The 19,212-nt window shown below is 43.6% G+C and overlaps 1 protein-coding gene across 4 annotated transcripts in view; it reads left to right on the top strand.

Annotated features, from left to right (window-relative positions):
• Positions 1-19,212, top strand: part of BACH2 (BACH transcriptional regulator 2) — a 196,171-nt gene that overhangs the window by 92,015 nt on the left and 84,944 nt on the right. For all 4 annotated transcript variants that reach the window (XM_075087291.1, XM_075087290.1, XM_075087288.1 and 1 more), the window contains one exon: positions 12,764-12,915. The gene's annotated coding sequence lies outside the window, so the exon portion shown is untranslated. The remainder of the gene's footprint in view (positions 1-12,763; positions 12,916-19,212) is intronic.

Below are 19,212 nucleotides of genomic sequence, written 5' to 3'. Positions count from 1 at the left end.
TTGCTGGCCATCATGCATTGGATTTTATAGCTGCGTGACATAACTGTGGAGAGCCTTTTTGCCCCAGTATTCATTAATGAGTTTTTCATCAGCCACTCTGAACAAACGGGAAAGCATTAGATTTAATTTTTCACTTGCAGAGCTTGAGGAAGAAGTACAGACTTTTTCAGTGGGACGAGGACTCTGGCACAGGTACTGAGTAATTTGGGATGACGGCTCAACAGACGTGTGGCAAGTGTCCTTGTCACACGCTGAGACACAGACTTTGTTATTTTTTCTTCCTAGAGGTACATCCCAAACTACAGTCCTTGATCCAAATGTGAGCTTATGTCATTAGGAGTTTTTACCTACTGCCATGCTTGTTTTCTCCATTATTTCTTCCAAGTATTAATTATCCTGTTGCAAGCAAGAAAGGAAAAATATACTTTCAGACCAAACTAATAGATTTGGCTGGTTCTGGAACACTGACTTCATACACAATAAAATATGTAACATTGCTTGGTTACGGCACTTGCTGTACTAATTCTCTGTGCAACTGCCCATTTTTTACATAATTTTAAACAAATGCCAGGACTACAGAGAATAATAAAACAAGGTAATCCAGGCAGAACAAGCAGGTTTTATGGTATGAGTCAAAAACAAAACACAAAAACCCTCCAAAAGCCGTGAGAACTGGAAAGAGAGGCTCTTTCTTGTGGCAAAGTTAAGCTATAATTACTGGGTGCAGATAACATTTTTCTTATAGGAATGAGCAGTGAGCATGGATTGTGCCGGAGATCCCTGGAGCTGGCACAGCCACAGTTTAAGAGCAGAGAAGGGAGCTTGCTAAGAAAATCATTCTTTGTTCTGCTTATGGAGTGGGCTTTGATTCTGGACTAATGCATGCTGCTTCTTATGACTGCTTTGGGTGATGGTTAAGTGGGATGGTGTCAATACTGATATTAATTGCTGTGTTCAGATGGCATGAAACTCAAGAAGAAATTCATGTGGTGCCCAAGTTTCCTGTTTTGAGTTGAGCTGTTAGGGAGAACTAGACAGACATGTAAAGTACAGTCCTTCCTATTCTAGTTGCCTTTATTTATGAGGTGGTGAATCCTGATTTACTTCGCTCCCCATGCCTTAATTTTTTTCATCGTGACATTCAGGAGTTGGTGCAAAATGAACTAAAAAGCAGCCAAGGCAGACATAATTCAAATTTAACCCACTTATCTTGCATCAAAACACTAACGTACATCTGTACACAACCTGCTGGTATGCAGTGCCAGACAGCAAATGGTTTGTTAGTATTGGCAATGCTCTCATAAAGCCAAATACGATTCTTTCGCTTGCTGGCTTGAGAGTGCAAAGTGCTTTTAATTCCCGTTCAATTTTTCTCTACTTCCTCTGCCTTAGTATTGCCACCCTTGTACCTTGGAATAATAAAACTTCAAAGAGTTTATAAAAGTCACAGTCAAAAGCATGTGCAATCCTACGTTAGGCAGATAAAATCAGTGCTAAGTGCAGTCTCCTCTCAAATCTGGCCAGGATACAGTGTCTCCCCACATTTTGGGAGTGTGTCTGTCCATTTCTCTTTAAAGTAGCTGAAGTAAGCAAAAGTGTAAATATGGGATTCTCCAAATATGTTGTAAGGTTGATGATATTCATTGGATTCTGTGTTGAATATAGATAAAGCAATATGCTTCTGGATACCGTTTCCAGATCACAATTGAGATTGCGTCTTGTTTAGTGTTGTAATACGTTTGTTTCATAAATGTTGCTCTGCAGTCATTTCTTATTTCAAAAGATCTGTGTGAATTGCTTGCGTTAAGATGTTTTGTCATTGAAAAGCAAGACTTTTATCTAAATTCACTTCTGCCCCATTCAGAGGAGGCAGAGTACAGTATTTTCCTGATTCTTCTAAGTATTAGCTTCATGTCCGGCCACCTACACTGTTAGGGAAAAAAATCTAATGTAATCTCCAGCCAGTAAATAATTTTATCTTCCCATTTTATGCTATTTGTTCCATCATTCCTTCTTCTCCACAGCTTTGGTCAGTCCTTTGGTTTTAAAATCTACCATTGTGTAACTCTCAGTACTTGGTGTTCAGGTGGGTCCTCTTCCATCTTCTCCAAAGTATCTTGAGGTTCTCCTCCTACCTCCATTCCTTGTTTTTAAGAATTAGTAGCATGCTGTGTAATCCATGAGTTACTGATATAAGCTGAGAATTGTGCCTCCAGCAGCGCTGCTGATGTGCTCCAGCTGCTGGTGGGTGCTCAGTCTGCAGCGCCAGGCTGGAGTTACTGCCAGGCAAAACAGAAAAAATTGGGCATCACATCAGCTTTGCAGTACTGGCGGTTTCAGTCTACTGACAAAGGCTAATATAGACGTGGCCATTCATTTCTCACCCATCCAGGGACATACTTCTAATAAGACCATGTATCTGTGTTAAATGTTTCAAATGCTGTCCCCTTAATCTATAAATTACTGGTCTATTTAACAGGGCTCTGTGTTCAGTCCCAGCCTTGACACCTGGGTGTACCCACTGAGCGGGGTGCCCCTGCCCGAGTCCTCATCTCTCCATTTTCATGCTAATGGAGTAGCCTAGTCCTCTTTCTGTTAAAGTGTCATGCCAATTTCTCCCTTTGGTTTCTTTCTCTCTTTTTTTGTTCTAATGATTTTGCTATTCCAGGGCAGATTTCCTGGCAGAAGACCCACAGTACTGCTATCTGGCATCACCCCTACCCTGGTAGTGGCAAACCCCTGTTTTGCGTCACCTTTTCTTCAGAATACACCACTAGAGGCAGTTGCAGGCTCACTTGATCTTTCCCTGTTTAGAAGATGTGAAAATAATTAATGAATCGTTCTGGGGAGGTGTGACCTGAGGGATGCAGATGTGTGGGAGTATTTGTTTGCTGAAAGCCTCGGAGGGGGAATCACTCTGTTATCCAAGTACTGGTGTCAAAAGGTGGGAAATCAGCATGCTCTGCAGTTTCATCGACCCTTGTTCTTCTCACATCTTCCTAGAAGATGCTTAATTTTAGAAAAGCTCAGGAAGAGGGGAGAAGAGAAGCTCTTAAATTCCCAGGATTTCCTCTGGGGAAAGAGATCCTAGAGGGGAGGGAGAGAGCTCTTCTAAGAATCTTTGCAGCATTTAATCCCAAGAAAATGCAATAAAATCAGTGCTTCCACTGAGACTTGGCAGTGTATTCTTTCCGTAACAAGACCCATTTTTGGTTTCTGTGCAGTACAGACTGTACTGAGTTGACTGAGGAGAGTGAAATCTGTTTTTTTAACAGATGTTTCCCGTGATCTGGCGAATACAAACACTCCTACGAGATGACAGGTGGCTTGTTTATGTAGGAAATCTATTTTTTTGAATAATAATAATAAAAAAAAACAACAACAAACACACAAACACAAAGCAACATTCAGATCAGTCATTCTGATCAAGGCAGTGTCAATTATTAGGCTGTAAGGGGAACTGATGACTCAACTTAGGCACAGCGCTGCGGCGGTCCCCGATTTTCGGTTTCATAACAGATTCTTTTCAGGAATGCTTTTCATTCATACCCGACATTTAAACGTGTCACTGGGAGCGTGTATCGTTTTGTAATCGGGATGTGAGAGACTGGCGTCAGCCTGTGCCAAGCGGTTGTGCAAGATCTGGGAGATGTCCCCATGCCTTGGTGGAATGTTGGGTTCCCGGTGGGAGAGGGGTCCTCTGACCCATCGCATCACCTGCCCAGACCGTACCCGCACACCAGCAGTGTTGTCAGTCACCACGTTAAATTTATAGACAAGGTCATATCAATACAATTGAAAAGCACTTTGATTCAGAAAGCGAAATGTTTTGATCAGATTCCGTGCTTAGTAATTCCAGCAAGCACACTTGTTAAAATGGGTGAGTCAGAAATGGAAATGCAAAGCATTTCTCTGAACGGTGGCCGGAAATTAGCTCTGAAAACTGAAACAAAGCCCAGACCGCAGTTTTATCTATTTACTTAATAATTCTAGATCTGCGAAAATCCCTTTGTCTTTGGGAGACATTTTGATTCCTCTCTTTTAGCGTCGGTGCGATCTCTAGGCTGGATCATCAGCCATGTCAGGTCTCTCTGATGTGTCTTAACTTTTTGGTTTAAAAAAATTAGTTCCCCATAAGTGGTGTCATTGCCTGTGGTGCTGCCTGATTCTGTCACGGTGTGTGGTAGAAGTTGGTGGAAGTATTAGGCAGGAGGGGATGTTGCAGTATTTGAGGTCATGTAATACTGAGGAAGAAACCCAGGGGAATTGAGTGGAGTCACTCAGCTTCTTGTTGCCCAGTGCATAGGTTATATACGTACATACATACATACATACATAAATGCATATATGTGGGGCACATGGGGTTCTCTGACTGTTCCGACACCAAATGCTCATTGGTTTGGGGCTGGCCGCTCCCCATCTTAGCATGGAGAGGCCACGGTGGTGACAGCCCCTCAGTTTGTAAGGTCGTAGCCTTCTGTCTGTGGAGAGAGAGCAGAGTGGGTTCATCAGAGTTTTGGTGTTAGTAGAGTTGGTCTTGCTGCAAAAAACTTTAAAGTGAGCGTATTGGGTGATAGACAGCAGTGTTCTGGTCGTCATCCTGCACCCAAGATCTTGCTACTTTCTTCTCTACTGATATCTGGGCACCTGATGCTCATGCTTGAGAGTGAGTCTGGATGCTTTGGACTCACTGCACGGCTTTCGACAATGTAGGGGCTGTCTTCCTGGCAGCTGTTATATGGTCTGAGGCCCACAAATGTAAATTACAGTGGAGGAGGACAAAGTAATATACGTGTTTAAGGGACTCGCAATTCCCATGATAAGGCCAGTGAAGTAGTGCTCATTTCAAAGAGAAGACAGTCTGGGTGATTTTTCTTAATTACTGTTTACCTAAATAAATAAATAATGCATATTCATGGCTTTAACTAAAGTAACTCGTGTTGAAATGTTTACCTCTCCCGAGGATAATTATTAAGGGTGCGGTGGGGGGGTTGCAGCAATTAATAATAAAACATTTAGACGAGATTACAGAACGTTCTGATTGGAATAGTAAACATTATGCTAGAAATAAAAGCAAATACATGGAGCAGTCTTGAATTAAAAAAAAAAATTACCATGCTATCCAAAGAAACATGCTGAATGGAAGCAGTTCAGGTGAAGGGGCACAGCTCTTGGTCTTGGAGCTCTTCAGTATCACATGGAGGATCATTCAGCATAAAGTGAGATTTGTTGGTAAGTTCACCCTCATCTCCAGTCCAGAAAAACAGACACGAATATTGGCATCCACACAGACCAGTGTAGCAGCTGTAATACCCATCAGCACTGCTTTGAGGCTGATGCACGTTGATTCTTAAACTGAGCGATGGAGAGCGTTTCAGCTGTTTGTATCAGTAGTAAACAAAACCTTCGTTTGTGTTGTGAACCTTTTTTCCCCCCACCTCCATTTCATACAGTCCATTGAATGAAATTCTTTGCTCAGCTGAGAGTTTGAAATTTGGACCCATCCTTTCACGTCTTTTGGCTACGGCTCCTTATCTGGTTAATCAGCTCAAAGAGAGCCAGTGATGTGTTCAAAGATTTCTGTGACAGCTGCATACCATTAGGCTGAATGATTTAAAAAAAAAAACATAATTGTAGTTTAGCACAGTAAATACAGATTGGTCTTTTGGTTTAACATACGGTAGCAAGAGGACTGAGCCTTGGACAAAAGAGAGCTGCTGCTTAACCCCATGCAGGTGAAGCTTGCGAGGATAGTGGAGCTGCTCTGCCCCATAGCCTTAACCTGCCTCCAGCTCTTCTGGACCAGCAGAGCAGCGCAATCAAGCAATGGGGTGTAGCTACCTTTCTGCACTGGGTTAGAGAAGGAAAAGAGTGTTAGAAGATGGGCAGAAAGTAGTTAGGGGCACTAAGGCAGCCTGAGAGGGCCATAGCATGCCACTGCTCCCTCCTCAAGCTCAGCACCACCTTGGAGCTCATGGTGGAAATGTGATGGGCTCTCCTTGTTCACTGAGTTGTCCTCAGCCAATCTTAGAGGAGCAAGCTGCTGTGTTCCCTGGGCTGTTCCCTAACTTGGGTGTCTTCTGGGGATGAAGGTTTCCAGACCTCCTCCTCTAGACTAAATCGGTCCCCCTTGTAAGGTAGCATCAGAAGTGCTGTGGCGTTTGCTGGCACCTAGCATGCCCGGCGTGCTGCTGGCATGTGTGCCCTGGATACCCTCTCATCTAGAAACTGAAAAGTGACTTTTTTTGGAAGTGCGGTCTGACTATTAGATGCAATAGAGTCTTTGCTCATGTCTGTTGTTAGTGGAAGTCCCTGGCTGTGCTCTGAAACAGAGCAAGATGTCGAGGAACGAGCACTGGCGGATGGGCTGCCTTGTTGCCAGCAGGGGTGGTCGGAATGCCTGGGTGACTTTAGTCCTTGTGAGGCAGCTCCGCAGCTGCTGCTGGCTGATGAATTTCCGCAACCACATTTTTTTTTCTGCTTCGGTGGATCAACCTTTTCCTGACTGAACTGCCTGCTGTGCAGGATCCATGAGTGGCATCTGTACCGCAGAAGATGAGAGTGCTAATGGTGGGACAAGGTTCCCTGTTGGTCCCATCGCCCCTGTAGCAGAGAGGGTGGTTTTCTAAGCATGGTGCATTTTACCCATTGAAAAAACCTTTCTGGGTTTGCCTCAGAAAGATTTCTGTGGAGCAGAAATATCTATCTCCACCATTTTTTTTGTGAGGGTTTCTGGAAGTTTCAGCTACACACCTCCCGGTGAAGCCAGTGGCAGAGAGGCAGCCAGAGCTTCACGCGGTGTTTTGCAGGTTGAGAAGGCTCTGCACACGCGGAGTGCACAGCACAGTAAACCCGGTATCAGCTCGCAACTAATTATCTGTGTATAAAAATTCCCCTGCTCGCTGTTGTGCCGTTAGAGGCTCGCTGGTAAGATTTATGACTCTGGCTAAAATGAAGCACCATTTCCTTTTTCTCAGCATTACTGCATGTGGCCTCTCTGGCTTTTCTTGTTAAACAGACCTGAGTTCACCCAACAGGGAATGTATTTTTGGAGCCCTTTCCCATCATGATTCGGCCTTTCTCTTTTTCTGTTTGTTACGAGTGAAGATAACCCACAAAACATTTTCAGATCTTACAACTTTCCCCTGCTTGGTGTGAGTGTAACGAAGGAGAAGCAGCCCCTTCACATGAGGAGCAGCATTGTCCTGCTCTTGGCCCTACGACAGCTTGCACAGGCTTGTGGTAGACCATCAGCATGGGTGGGGATAAGATGAATGGGATCTGCAGTGCATGCCATGGGCCTTCTTGCTTCTTTCTGCTGAAGCAGACAGAGATTACCTCTGCAGGAGGGGGAGGAGCAGCGTTTGGCCTCTGCTTGGTGGGGTTGATGACCTGAGTGGGAGGTGGGTGCCTGGAGGAATTGAGCTCGATAGGATGAGCTGGATGACTCTTGTCTTTTGGCAGCACTTCTCCATTCACTTGGAGTGTCCACTGCTGTAGCTCAAAACCTGGGTTCCCTCTGCATCGTAGTTTGATGCTCAATTGTTCCCTTCAGCATTTATGTGAGCTAAAGGATAACTTTTTCACTTCATGCTAGAGCATTGGGGACCAGCTGTACAGCTTGGAGAAAGGCTTTATTTCTCCTGCCCTCCTGTTGCACGTGTGTGTCCTCATTTCACAGGCTGATGAAAATGAGACCACGGACTGAACTTTCTGAACTGGCAAATGCATCACTGACTTCACTCTCATCTGAAATCACCTGAAAATTAGTTTGTCTGATGTTGTAAGATGGCAGGGTTTTTTCTGAGTACAGAGAAAAAAAGGGAGCAATGTTGAGCTGCTGCCATCTCTCCCAGTCTCAGTTAGACGTAGTTATTTTTGTATTAGAGCTTGGAGGAAAACTGGTAGAGATGCCAGATAAACCTTCCCAAAAAAACCCATTTGTGTTAATACTTAAATATTGTTCATCTTTTGCAGCATTTACTTATCTGTTTCCCACATGCCGAACCTTATGGGGAGTTTTTGTGGTTGACTGTTGCCCGTTCTTTCATTCTGTATGTTAACAGTTTTCTCAATTTGCATTTTTTAGAAGAAATCGGCAGTAAAACTCTGACTGTGATAATCGTTCAACGCGGGAACATGCTTTCAGCAGGGCAGGCATGTATTCTTGTGGTTCACGTGCGTTGGGGCAGGACTCCCAGAGCATAAACCCAGTGAGCTGCGTCATTTCGTGCTGCCCTGGGAAGCATCCTTACCCAAGAGACTCAGAACCAGCTGGTCTGATATTGTTTTCAGAGATGCCAGGCTCAGGGACAACAATTTCATCCTCATCACTGAACCATCTTAATTTTTCCTGTTTGGATGTGTATTAACCGAAATCCCTGGTCCTTAAGGAGAAATAAGCCAGATAACTGAATTTTCATCAGATCTGACACAAAGTAGTAGGCTGTGACTTTTGCTGTGTCTTGGTTTTACTGCATGGGGCATAAATATTAATCTTATGTCGTTTGATAGTGGTGTTGTGTGGGGGTCTTTCTCACAGCATATATTAACTTTCCTTTTACACCTAGCCATTCTTTCATGAATCATACCACCAAGACAAAATATTTTCAACGGTGGCTTTATTTTAAGTCAAGTATATTCCAATGATAAAGTCATTCAGATTTTACATAAAAAGATTTACAAGTTCCTGTGGTGATGCTCTTGAACTACAGTCTCCCGCCTCTCCTAGCCCAGCCTGGTTGATGTGTCACAGACTTAACCACAACCAGAGGACAAGAGGGGGTGGAAAATTCCCCCCACGCACATCCCCAGCTCCTCTGAGGGTTTTCCGTTTAAGCCCAGTTGGTGCTGTTAAGTGTAGCTGGGGAAAATCCAGTCTGCAGACCCTGGAGCACTTCCCTGGCCAGCACAGGGCAGCAGCAGCTGCTTTCCCCTTCAGTTAGTCAGCGACGGTTATCTTGCTGCCTCTCCTGATGACTTCAGTCGTGGTTTCTAGCCAGGCTGATTCCTCACGTGATTTTGCCATGAGCTGAACGAACAGCTCAATCTCATCTCCACTGACTGTTGACACAGCTCTCCCAGATAGGGACCTACTGCAGAGCCGGTCCTCGCGGTCCTGGGTGGGTGCCTCCCTGCTTCTGGTCTACAATTCCTCGGTTGTGGTGGTCTTCTGCATCCTGCCTCTGGGTACCAGGGAAGAAGCTGTTGTGCCCTTCAGACTCCTGGTTTTGGCTGCCCCATGCCAAACGGTACATGTGAGCACAAGCAGGAGTGATGGATGAGCATGTTCCTTCTCTTTGGAAGAACCGAGCAGGTTATTAGGAGGAAATTAAATGCACTGATAGCGAAGCCAGGCTGTGCGTCTTTTCTGACATAGGTATCGATATCATCTTGGGTTAATTTACAGATTTTGGGGAGGGATCCTGCACTAGATATCAGGAGCATTGCAAATGCCTTCTCAGCCTCAGGCAATCCTTCAAGCAGTTGCGAGCTACAAATGTTCCAATGAAGCTGTTCCAACCAGAAAGAAATACTCTTCAGCTTCACTCAAAGCCACACAAAACGTAAAGCAAACACATTTGCAAATCTGTCATGGTATTGCATGTAACAGCCGGGGATCCTTCGCTTCAAGGGGACGAATCTGTGCACGTGTTTGTGTAAGAAGTGTTGCACTCCACCAAGTGATGCGTCGCTTCAGAAAACACCAGCTCTGTTTGCACATCTGTGCTCACTTCTTCCTGCTTGCTGGTGCGCAGCCTTCGATTCTTTTTTTTCCTGCTGTCCGTGTCTGTGAGAAGCTCACCAATTAGTCTTGCAGTGTGGGTTCATTTTACTCTAGCCCTAATTTTACGCACCCGTTGTGAACATTGGTGTGTTTGCTTACCCAGCTGCATATTTGTTGCTCACTTCCCTCATTGTTCACCCACCTTCCCTGGTTTTCTCGAGCATGATCACACAGTTTGCTGTGTTTGAAACATGCTAACCAGATTAATATCCAGGTACATTCATCCCACTCTTCTCAAATCATCTTTCTTATTTTGTTCACTGCAAACTGAAGAACTTATCAATTTTCCTCCTCTTAGAGCATCAAAGCTCCATTATGCTATATAAACAACAAAACCTCTCTTTGAAACGCACCCTCTGTGTAACAGAGATCCAAGCTGGAAGGTGTTTTCTTGAAGTAAATACTTTTTTAGCTTCATGCTTCCTTCTGCCAGTTGTGGTGTCCGGTGCATCTTCCTTTACTTTTGCATTCTTTGGTACGAACTTGAGCTGCCAAGCAGTACTGGAAGCCCTCGGAAAGGGGGAGAAAAGGAAACCTGGTTCAAAAATGTACAAGAGGTTGTTAAACAATATAAGTAAAAAAAAAAAAAAGATGATAATATCTGGTTTGAAGTATTGTTATTTTTCTAGCTTTCTATGCAGCATTGAAGGCAGATGCTTATTTTTAAAATAAAGTTTCCTTGCACCCCACATGACTCCAGGAGCTGGGTCTTCACATTGATGTTGAACAACAACTTTGTGACCTCTCATGATCCTGTAACTGATTGCCCATGTGTGCAGGTCTGTGCTGAGAGCTGAGACCTTGATGTGAGCAAAGAGTGTGTCTTCCCCTGCCTAGGATCCAGCTCTTCTCGTCCTGTAAACCTAGTCAGTCAGCATGTTAAAATGCTGAAACTCCTCCTCAGTAGATGCACCATTGGCTCTTCATTTTGTATAAGCTCAGTTTTCATGCATTCCTTGTAAGTTTACAGCTGTAGCGGCAGTTTCGCTTATAAAAATTTGCCTGTTTCAGAAAGAAAATTCTTTTATCGAATGGAAAGCATGAAGAAGCCCTCATGTTGAGTGTAGGCGTGGGCTTAGGTTTCATTCTACCCTAAGCTGACCTCTGGGCAGAGAGATTCCTGCTTTCATGTTTTAGATCATGTGTAAAACCTGATGCTGGCTGGATCATCCCGCATAGGGCAAGAATATCTAGGGAACATGGGGAGATATATGGAGTGAGATATTTGCAGAAGGGAATGAAATGTTTGGGATGCAGCCTCATGCTTTCTACAGCAGTGAACATCAATCACACCTTCTCAGAAAAGCATGGCACTGAAAGTCTTCCCCCCCCTTTTTCCTGTTTCCCTGTTCTCCACTTCTGTTTATTCTCCTTTCCTTCTGATATCCTGTGGCAAGTGCAATTTTAGCTCAGAAAACTAACTTGTTACTGAAAAAGCAGAGCCTTCCCTGGTTGTATTCCTATGGCCATAGAGTAAGCAACAGTTATTTTTGTTCTACCAGTGATTTATGACTGAGCAGATTTGGAGTTCATATTTTTAGTTTTATAGGCAATTTAGATAATGTATATTTGCGACCATAAATATTTGGTCCTCTTACAGTCTGTCAATGAAGGTTATGCCCCATTGGAGAAAGTTACATAAACTGAAGAGATACAAGCATTGTGTTCCTAGCGTAGCCTCATGATTCTTTTCAAGTACCCATATAGGAAATCCTTAAAGGTAGCAGTATTTTGAGCATCTATTGGTAAATCATCTAGGAGCGTGACATCCAGAAGAAATAACCTGCTTTTCATAAGTGATGCAGATCTCTACAAGGCTTGGAGTAAAATGCTCTAGCAACAGTGCTCAGAAAGAATTGAACTTTCTTTACCAGGAACGGCACACTTACAAAAAACAACCACCAAACCTCTTTCATTTGCACTGCTTTGTTACTTTTTGACTTTTTTATGGAGTCAGTAGATGTTTCTTGAGAAACCATGAGTTTCTACTGAAGAGTTTAATTTGGAAGTTTCAGAAAAATAATAGTAGTTTTAAAAAAAAATCTAAACTTTCGGTTTTTATTTTCCATCCCCTCACCTCCCCCTTTATATAGCTTTACTTTGTGGTAATTCTGCAGATACAGCCCTTTCAGTGATCCTGAGAAGACAGATACGTGCCACTGCTTGTACTGCTGCTGTCCCCTTCTGTTCAAAAGAAAATCATCTTCCCTTCTACTCCCAGTTGCCAGCTTTATTCAAGTAAACAGTAGTTAAGCCTTCAGATGTTTTTTCTAGGAAAACATTAAAGTGTTGGGCACTGGCAAGTTGAAAACTTCAGTCTGAAAATCCCTGTAACATAAAACTAATTACTTCTCCTTCTACAACTGTCTCCTTCCCACTCTCCTCCTCAACCACTTCAGAGGGCGACGGCTTCCTTGGTAGGTGGGGGAAGCGTTTTCAGAATCAGCTGGAACTGGGCATTGGGTGGGATCTGGGCTGTGTGCAGATGCCGGGATTCGAGTGCTGGGCGGGGGGTTCACCCCCTCTTGCAGCCGTCCAGCCTGACCTTGAACACTTCCAGGGATGGGGCATCAACATCATCTCTGGGCAACCTGTTCCAGTGCCTCTCCACCCTCATCGTAAAGCATTTTGTAGTATGTGTGCACAAGTATGCACATTCCTGCAGCATGATCTGGCAGAATAATCACAGAAGTGTTAGTTTATCTGTTCTGTAATTCTTCTCGGGGGCCTCATCTGTCTGGGTGTTACACGAATGCAAGAAAAACATAGTCTTTTTGTAAGGTGTCTACAGCATAAAAGTAAGAGGACATATGTAATGGGCATAACGTAGTTGTCGTGTTTGACATAAAGGCCTTCTCTGTTTAAAGAAAAAGGCCCCCAAAATGTTTGTAAAATTGGGGGGGTGGGGGTGGTAAAAGGGGGTTTGTGAAGATTCAGTGCTTGAATTTTTTAATGCCTGCCTTTATTTTATTTTAGGTTGCTATCGACCAAGTTGCCAGAACATTGTCCTACAAAGCTTTGGGGGGCCACTTCTTAATGGATTGCTGCAGCCTCTTAATTTCTCCACTGATCCTGTTCCCTGCGTCGTGAGAACATTTTAGCCAGCACAGAACCTAGAAAAGTTACATGTAAGTCGTGATTCAAATTCCTTTCTATTTAAAGAAAAAAAGGGGGGGAAAATAGGTCTTGGGGAGCCAAGGTGGAGGCAGTAAACATCATACTTTAGAAAAATACTGTAAAAGCTGTAATTCAACAGCAAACATTAGGTGGTGAATAAATTGTTATTGAAGTAGTTGCTTGCTTTTTTAACCTAAACGATGATTGTCATTTTGAAGGCTTTTCTAAGTGTTCTGCTACCATAGTAAACCGTAGCAAGAAGTACTTAAAATACCTTCACTTCACCCCATCCCCCTAATTATGCTTTGTTTTTCTCCACAACTGGGTAACCGTGTGTACACTTACCTCAGTGTGCTGTGCCAAAGCCGCATGTGCTCCATGCAAGTTTGGAGGCCATCCTTTGCTCAGCAGGACTGCAGGCATCCCTGTATTTTTCCTGTCATAAAATCAATATCCTCCTCATTTGGGTTTGCAGAATACTTCCCTCTGAGGAGCCCTGGCACTGCTTCTCCTTTCAGCCTGCTGCCTCAAAAGGCTCTCTAAGCATCCATGCTATCTTCATTACCACCTCCAGCTCCTTCCAGCTGGAGTTAGCTGCTCCACCTGGCTGTAGGAGGGTGGAGAAAGCTATGCATAGATCTGCCATGGACAAAAGGGATTGAAGGGGCTGCAGACCCCTTCCTATCTCCTCAGTCTGGTGGTAGTTCCCAGTACATGTTGTATGCTTTGATTTTTCTTCCAAGATGGGGAGTGGCTGTGGTGCTGTGCACACATTTCCTCCCCCATCATGGCTAAAGCCTCCTCTGAAACCTTGTATAGCACCAGCCTGGCATGGAATCAGTGGACTATTCTAGAGGGGAGAAATTGGTCTGACCCTTTTTAACTTGTCAGATGTTCTAACCCTAATTCTGGAATGGATCTGCAGGTGGAAGAAGCCTCTGGACCATTATAAGGTTGGCATGGATGTGGTGGCCTGTGCTGTCCAGAGGGTGAGACACCCCAGAGCTGCCAAGTTTGGAAAAAGGCTTGAGCACAAATTTATTGCATTGATTTTTTATATAAAACCAAATCGCGTTGTGGTTAGGAGGATTTTATCTTTCAGATAGGGGTATAGAACAGCGTGGCAAAAGGCCTCCTGAGCCAGAGATAATACAAAATTGTGGTTCACAGTGTGGTACTGGGCATGTTCCTGCCTTTGTTCACTGCAGTAACAAATTCATACAACACAGTTTAATGATTAATCAGGACAAGGCAGTGAAGCTGACCGCAGCACTCTGCTGGTCAGTTTTTCTTGAATGCCATTTTTAATCTTAGGAACTGATTTGTAATGTTACTTCTAAACAAATAGTACTTTGGAACCAAAGAATTTATGTTAGAAATATACCTTCATTTGAGGTACTCTAGTGCTTATGTGACACTAGAAGTATTATTTAAAAGAAGAAAAATGTATTGCAAAAGGACAGGGTTTTTTAATGCATATGGAAATTCAGTTTTTAAAGAGAGGAGAAATTTTCTTCTGGTGTGATGAATATCAGCAAAAGTAACAGTGAAATAGTAAGCAATGGAGAAAGGCTGGGCATGGAATTCACTGTCAAAGAGGCCTTACAGGTTGTTGGTCTGATTTTGTTTTCGGAAAAAGGGGGAGCATTGCCATTTCATTGTGGGCTTGGCAATATATGGTACAGTTATTTATCAAACCCCAATAGCAGGAATCATCTGACTACAGGAAAATTTTGGATCTGGCTTGAAACTTGTTTCTAGTGCTTGTCTTAAGGGAAGAAAACTTGAAAATATGAGTTGTAACAGCTAGGCAGACAGTAAAAACTTGTTGTTCATTAGTCCTACTTAGCACCATTCCCATGAGGTTTGGAAGCCTTATTCACAATTTTTTGCAAGCTTTTCTCATGATGTGTGAAAAACTTATCATTAGGCATCTTGCAAATGCACTATTAAAAGTCATTTCAGAGGAACTAACTTTAAAACTGACATCCTTCTTAGCAGACTTGAAAAAGGAGCCAGAAACTGAATGGACATAAATGGAGGAAAAAAACCATCTAATTTCAAGAAGTGTATAGAAGTTTGATAATCCAAAGTCCCTGTTTCCATCGTTAAAATAATGTCTGACCAGCAAATAAACTTAAATACCAATGTAAGAATATAGGAGCTGTCAAAAAATATGTGCTTTTCTTTTTTTGGTTTTTACTATGGTGCTCAAGATGTGCCAGACTTCTAAAACATGGCCTGTGGTCTAAATTCAGGAAAGCATGTGTGTTGCCTCGCAGGTTGTTGGTGGGGGTTGCACCTGTTGTGCATGGAGATCTGAGCCACCAGAGGTAGATGCGAGGGCAAGCTGCTGGTTGCTAACTTAATTTCTCAGTGTTTCCTGCTGTCTGGCTTTTTTTGACAACAAATTCTGCTTGTAACAATTACCTTGTTATTGCAATTCCCATAGAAAGAAGTGAACTTTCCCTCGTTAATTAGCCCTGTTGGCAAGAGCAGTCGCACAAGGTTGATCCAGCTGTAACAGCTGTATTCTTCTTGCTTTTCCAGGTTGTAGTGTGTTTAGCAAGCAAGTACACCTTCCCTCTCCTTCCATTTATTATTTAGTTTGTATAATACTGCTAGGATGCTGACTGATGTGATATCCATAAAAATAGTATGTATTGATGTTTGAATTGAAAGCATAAGGTTTCTAACTTGTTCTGATGGAGCAGATTGCAAAACCCTGTTACAGAGCATGTGTCAAGATTAAAAAAAAAAAAAAAACATTTACCCAGATCCCCTGGGAATTAATCACAGGCAGGTTAGACCGTGTATATTATAATGAGGGAGTACAGGAATTAGGGAGAAACTGTGCTCTTTGCTGAGCGGCTCACAGTTTGTTATCCTGCATGATCGCTAATGGCAGTGTACAAATGGGGCTTTGCTCGGACGCTGGGGACATGGCCGAGCCTTGGAGCAGATGCTGGGGCAGGGCAACTGGCATTCCAGCGGAGATGGGTGGTGATTCCTAGCCATTTCCATGCTCTGCTCATGTTTCTCGCTTTGGTTTACCCCGTGTCTTTTCCTGCAAAAGAGGCAAAAATAACATCCTAATCAAGGGCATTCTGGGTCCTATAAATTGTCCTAATTTGTACTGCTTATGCAGTGTTGAGGATCCAACAATGGCCTTTAAGTGCTTTGTTCATGGACAAAAAAGGCAACCCAAAACTCAGAAATCTCTGCACACAAATTTCATATTTGCTAGGTATGATTTCTTCAGAATATTTCAACATTTTAAAAATAAGATTTCTTGAAATCTGTCCTTATGCCATCTGTAGGCAGATGTAAATAATGTAAAATTTTAAAATGCAGATTTTGGTGATTGAATGTCTGTCACCCGCCTACCACTGCAGCCTGGGAAAAACATATCTTTTTTTTAAATCTGCAATGAAAGGTCAGGTAATTTGATTGGATTAAGAAGGAAATCAGATTTCTGGAGGTGAAGTCACATGCCTTTGAACATTGCCTTACCAAACACTCCTAACTCTCAGTACCAAACCCAATTCCCAAGTGCCATGGCTGTAGCTGAGGACACGGGTGGGTTTATCGTACAGGATTTTGATGCAAGATGTGGCTATATCTGGATTTCATGATTCTTCTGGTACGTTTTTCTGTTGGAGTGCCAGTTTTGTGGTGGAGAAAGCATTTTCTTACCCATTTTATGGTACTAGCAAAGCAGGGCTCTGCACCTTGTGCACCACTGCATGGAGCATCTCCTGCCCTGAGTAGCTTCACAACCTCCTGTGACATCCTGTCCCAGGAGTCGCGCTCGCAACGGCCAAAAAGCATTTTCCTGCAAACTAGGGGAAATCTTTCCCGCTAATTAATCCAGTTATTCCTGCTGCCCCTGCTGTTGAGAAGACATAAAGCCATTGACCACTGCTGGCGCTGCATTGGTCCCTCGGTGTGATCAGGTGCTCCTCAGCACCATCAGTGTCTCTGTACCTGAGGCAGGCTGCAGCCCCAGCCTGTGCGGCTGGAGATGGCTTTGGTAACTGCTGCAAATATATTGGTTGATTAAGTATGATTTTTATTTTTATATATGTGTATGTATATAAATAAATACATGAAAATAGTTATATCTATTAATATATAATTTTATAAAAAGCAAAATATATATCTGGACAAATATTTTCAGTACGGTCTGAAAAGCACTGGTGTAGCTTCATGCACAGCGACTGCGCGTGCAGTCGTGTGTGGGCGGTGAGCCGGCGTCCCTCTCAGGATGACGCTGACCACGAGCCCCGTGCCGGAGGCATCCCCATCCAGGGACCCGCAGTGGCTGCGGGCCGTACGGCCAGGAGGAGCATCCTGCTTGCGTTTAGCTGTGTTTGGCTGGTTTGACAAAGGAGGACGGTAGTGGTTGTTGCAGTATAGCACGCGGTACGAAATCAAATTATTCTGACGCCTCTCCCCTTTGCTGCCATTGACCACAGGTTTGTTTGTTCATCACTCCGGCAGCGCAACAGGCCGCGTGGGCGCGTGGTGTCATTGATCTGTTTACTCGGCGTTTCCCACGTGGCTGCCGTGTCGTGGCGAGAACTTTTATTTTTTCGCTGCAGCAGGTGACAGCCCGGGTGCATGCGTGTGTGTGTCAGCCCGAGGGACTGAGTCACAGCCGACCTCCGACAGGGGCTGGTGGCACTTCCCCTTACTGGGGCGGGGTGAGGTGCCAGCCCGACTCCCACAGGATGGCTTACCTGCCCGTGCATTGATTTATTATTCTTTTTTAAAGAAAAGACTGAGAGATGGTGACGGTGAGATCAACTTTCTCTGTAACCCAAACCAGTGAAAAGTAAAATCCATCTCACCGCACCAGTTTTGTTTTCACTGCTGGTTCACCCTATCCTCTCCCTCTGGCAGAGCCCTGTACAGTCATTCAACGCCCGGCTTGGGGGTGGTGTGGTTGTTAGCTCAGTGGTGTATGACCCATTTATTTTCATAATACTTAGATACCCGCGCTTCTGCAGCATTCAGCACACAGGTCCTACGACCTAAATCCTCACCAGAAAAGCACACACCTGATTTCAACGGCGTGCATTGAGAGTGACCGGCTCTGCGCTCCGCTTGCCGGCTGCGGCAAGGCAATGGGCTGTTGGGTCTAGCGGACAATTAATGAGCAAGTGCAGGTAAAGGTACATTTCTCCAGAGCTGGCACTTTGTCTTAGATTATTTTGTTAAACATTGATTGCTAGCTTACGGGACGTGTTTCCTGTTACGATTTGCGTAAGTTGAGAAGTAAAAGTGTTGTAGTGGATGCTTTTCTGGCTATAACTTGCATTTTCAAAGACGGCAAGATAATTCACAAGATGAGATTGTTCATTCTTTTTTCCCCATCCCCAGACGTGGCATCACCTATACTCTTGTTGAGTCTGGTCTTAAGACAGACCTTTTTTCGACTATTTTTATTTCTTTTTACTCAGCTAATTGGGTTAGCGTTCTGCAGGTTTTCAGATGCTAATTAGGTTCATGCTTGTGTTGCTTTCTGTAAATGGAAAGAATCAGGCATAGGACAGACAGGAGGGTAAACTGGCATTGTAGTAGACATGGAAGTTTTAGGTATAAAATTAAAGAGTAATTTGCAAAGCAACTTGAAGTAAAGTGGATTTAAACACAATGAAATCATCCTTGACAGCAATTTGTTTGAAGTTCTTCTACTATTATGAGTGTAAAGGGATTTTTTTTTAATTGCTGGTTTCTGGGTAGAGTGTTCGGCATAATTTCTCACAGGTAAGTGAAGCATTAACTCCTTGTACCTCGGTGGTTTGGGCAGTGGGGGGAGAAACTGAGAGCTAGGGAGAGGCATCTCCTCCATTTCATAATCTGAAAATCAGTCAGTGGTCAGCTAACTCTAGAAAAGGACTCAACCAGGTAACTGAGAGAAAACAATTAATTAACTGTATGAAAATCTAGCAGGATCCCGGACAGTAGATATGCACTGCATGTGAATAGCTGTCCTCGATGTTTAACAGAATATAATGGCACTTGAAATACAAACTGGAAAAAAAGTAACAGCAGTTAGCTAGTTTGCATCCCTTGTTCAGATGAGCCATGAGTTCTGGGGTTTTTGCATTTATATACTTTTGCTGTAGGTGTTGGAAGTGTGGGTGGCCATGAAAAAGCCGTGGTTACAATAAGATTTTCCATTTATTGCCCTTTGTGTACAACTAAAAATAAGATTCAAATGGTTCAGAATTTGTAGAGCAAGCCATAATCCTTCTCTTAGCTCTGATGACTGGCTTGCCTGCAACTTCAGCTCTGTCTGG

This window comes from Phalacrocorax aristotelis, chromosome 3 (assembly GCF_949628215.1).
Source record: "Phalacrocorax aristotelis chromosome 3, bGulAri2.1, whole genome shotgun sequence".
NCBI lineage: Eukaryota > Metazoa > Chordata > Aves > Suliformes > Phalacrocoracidae > Phalacrocorax > Phalacrocorax aristotelis.
The sequence above is the reverse complement of the archived record's forward strand: the minus strand, read 5'-3'. Positions and strand labels throughout refer to the sequence as shown.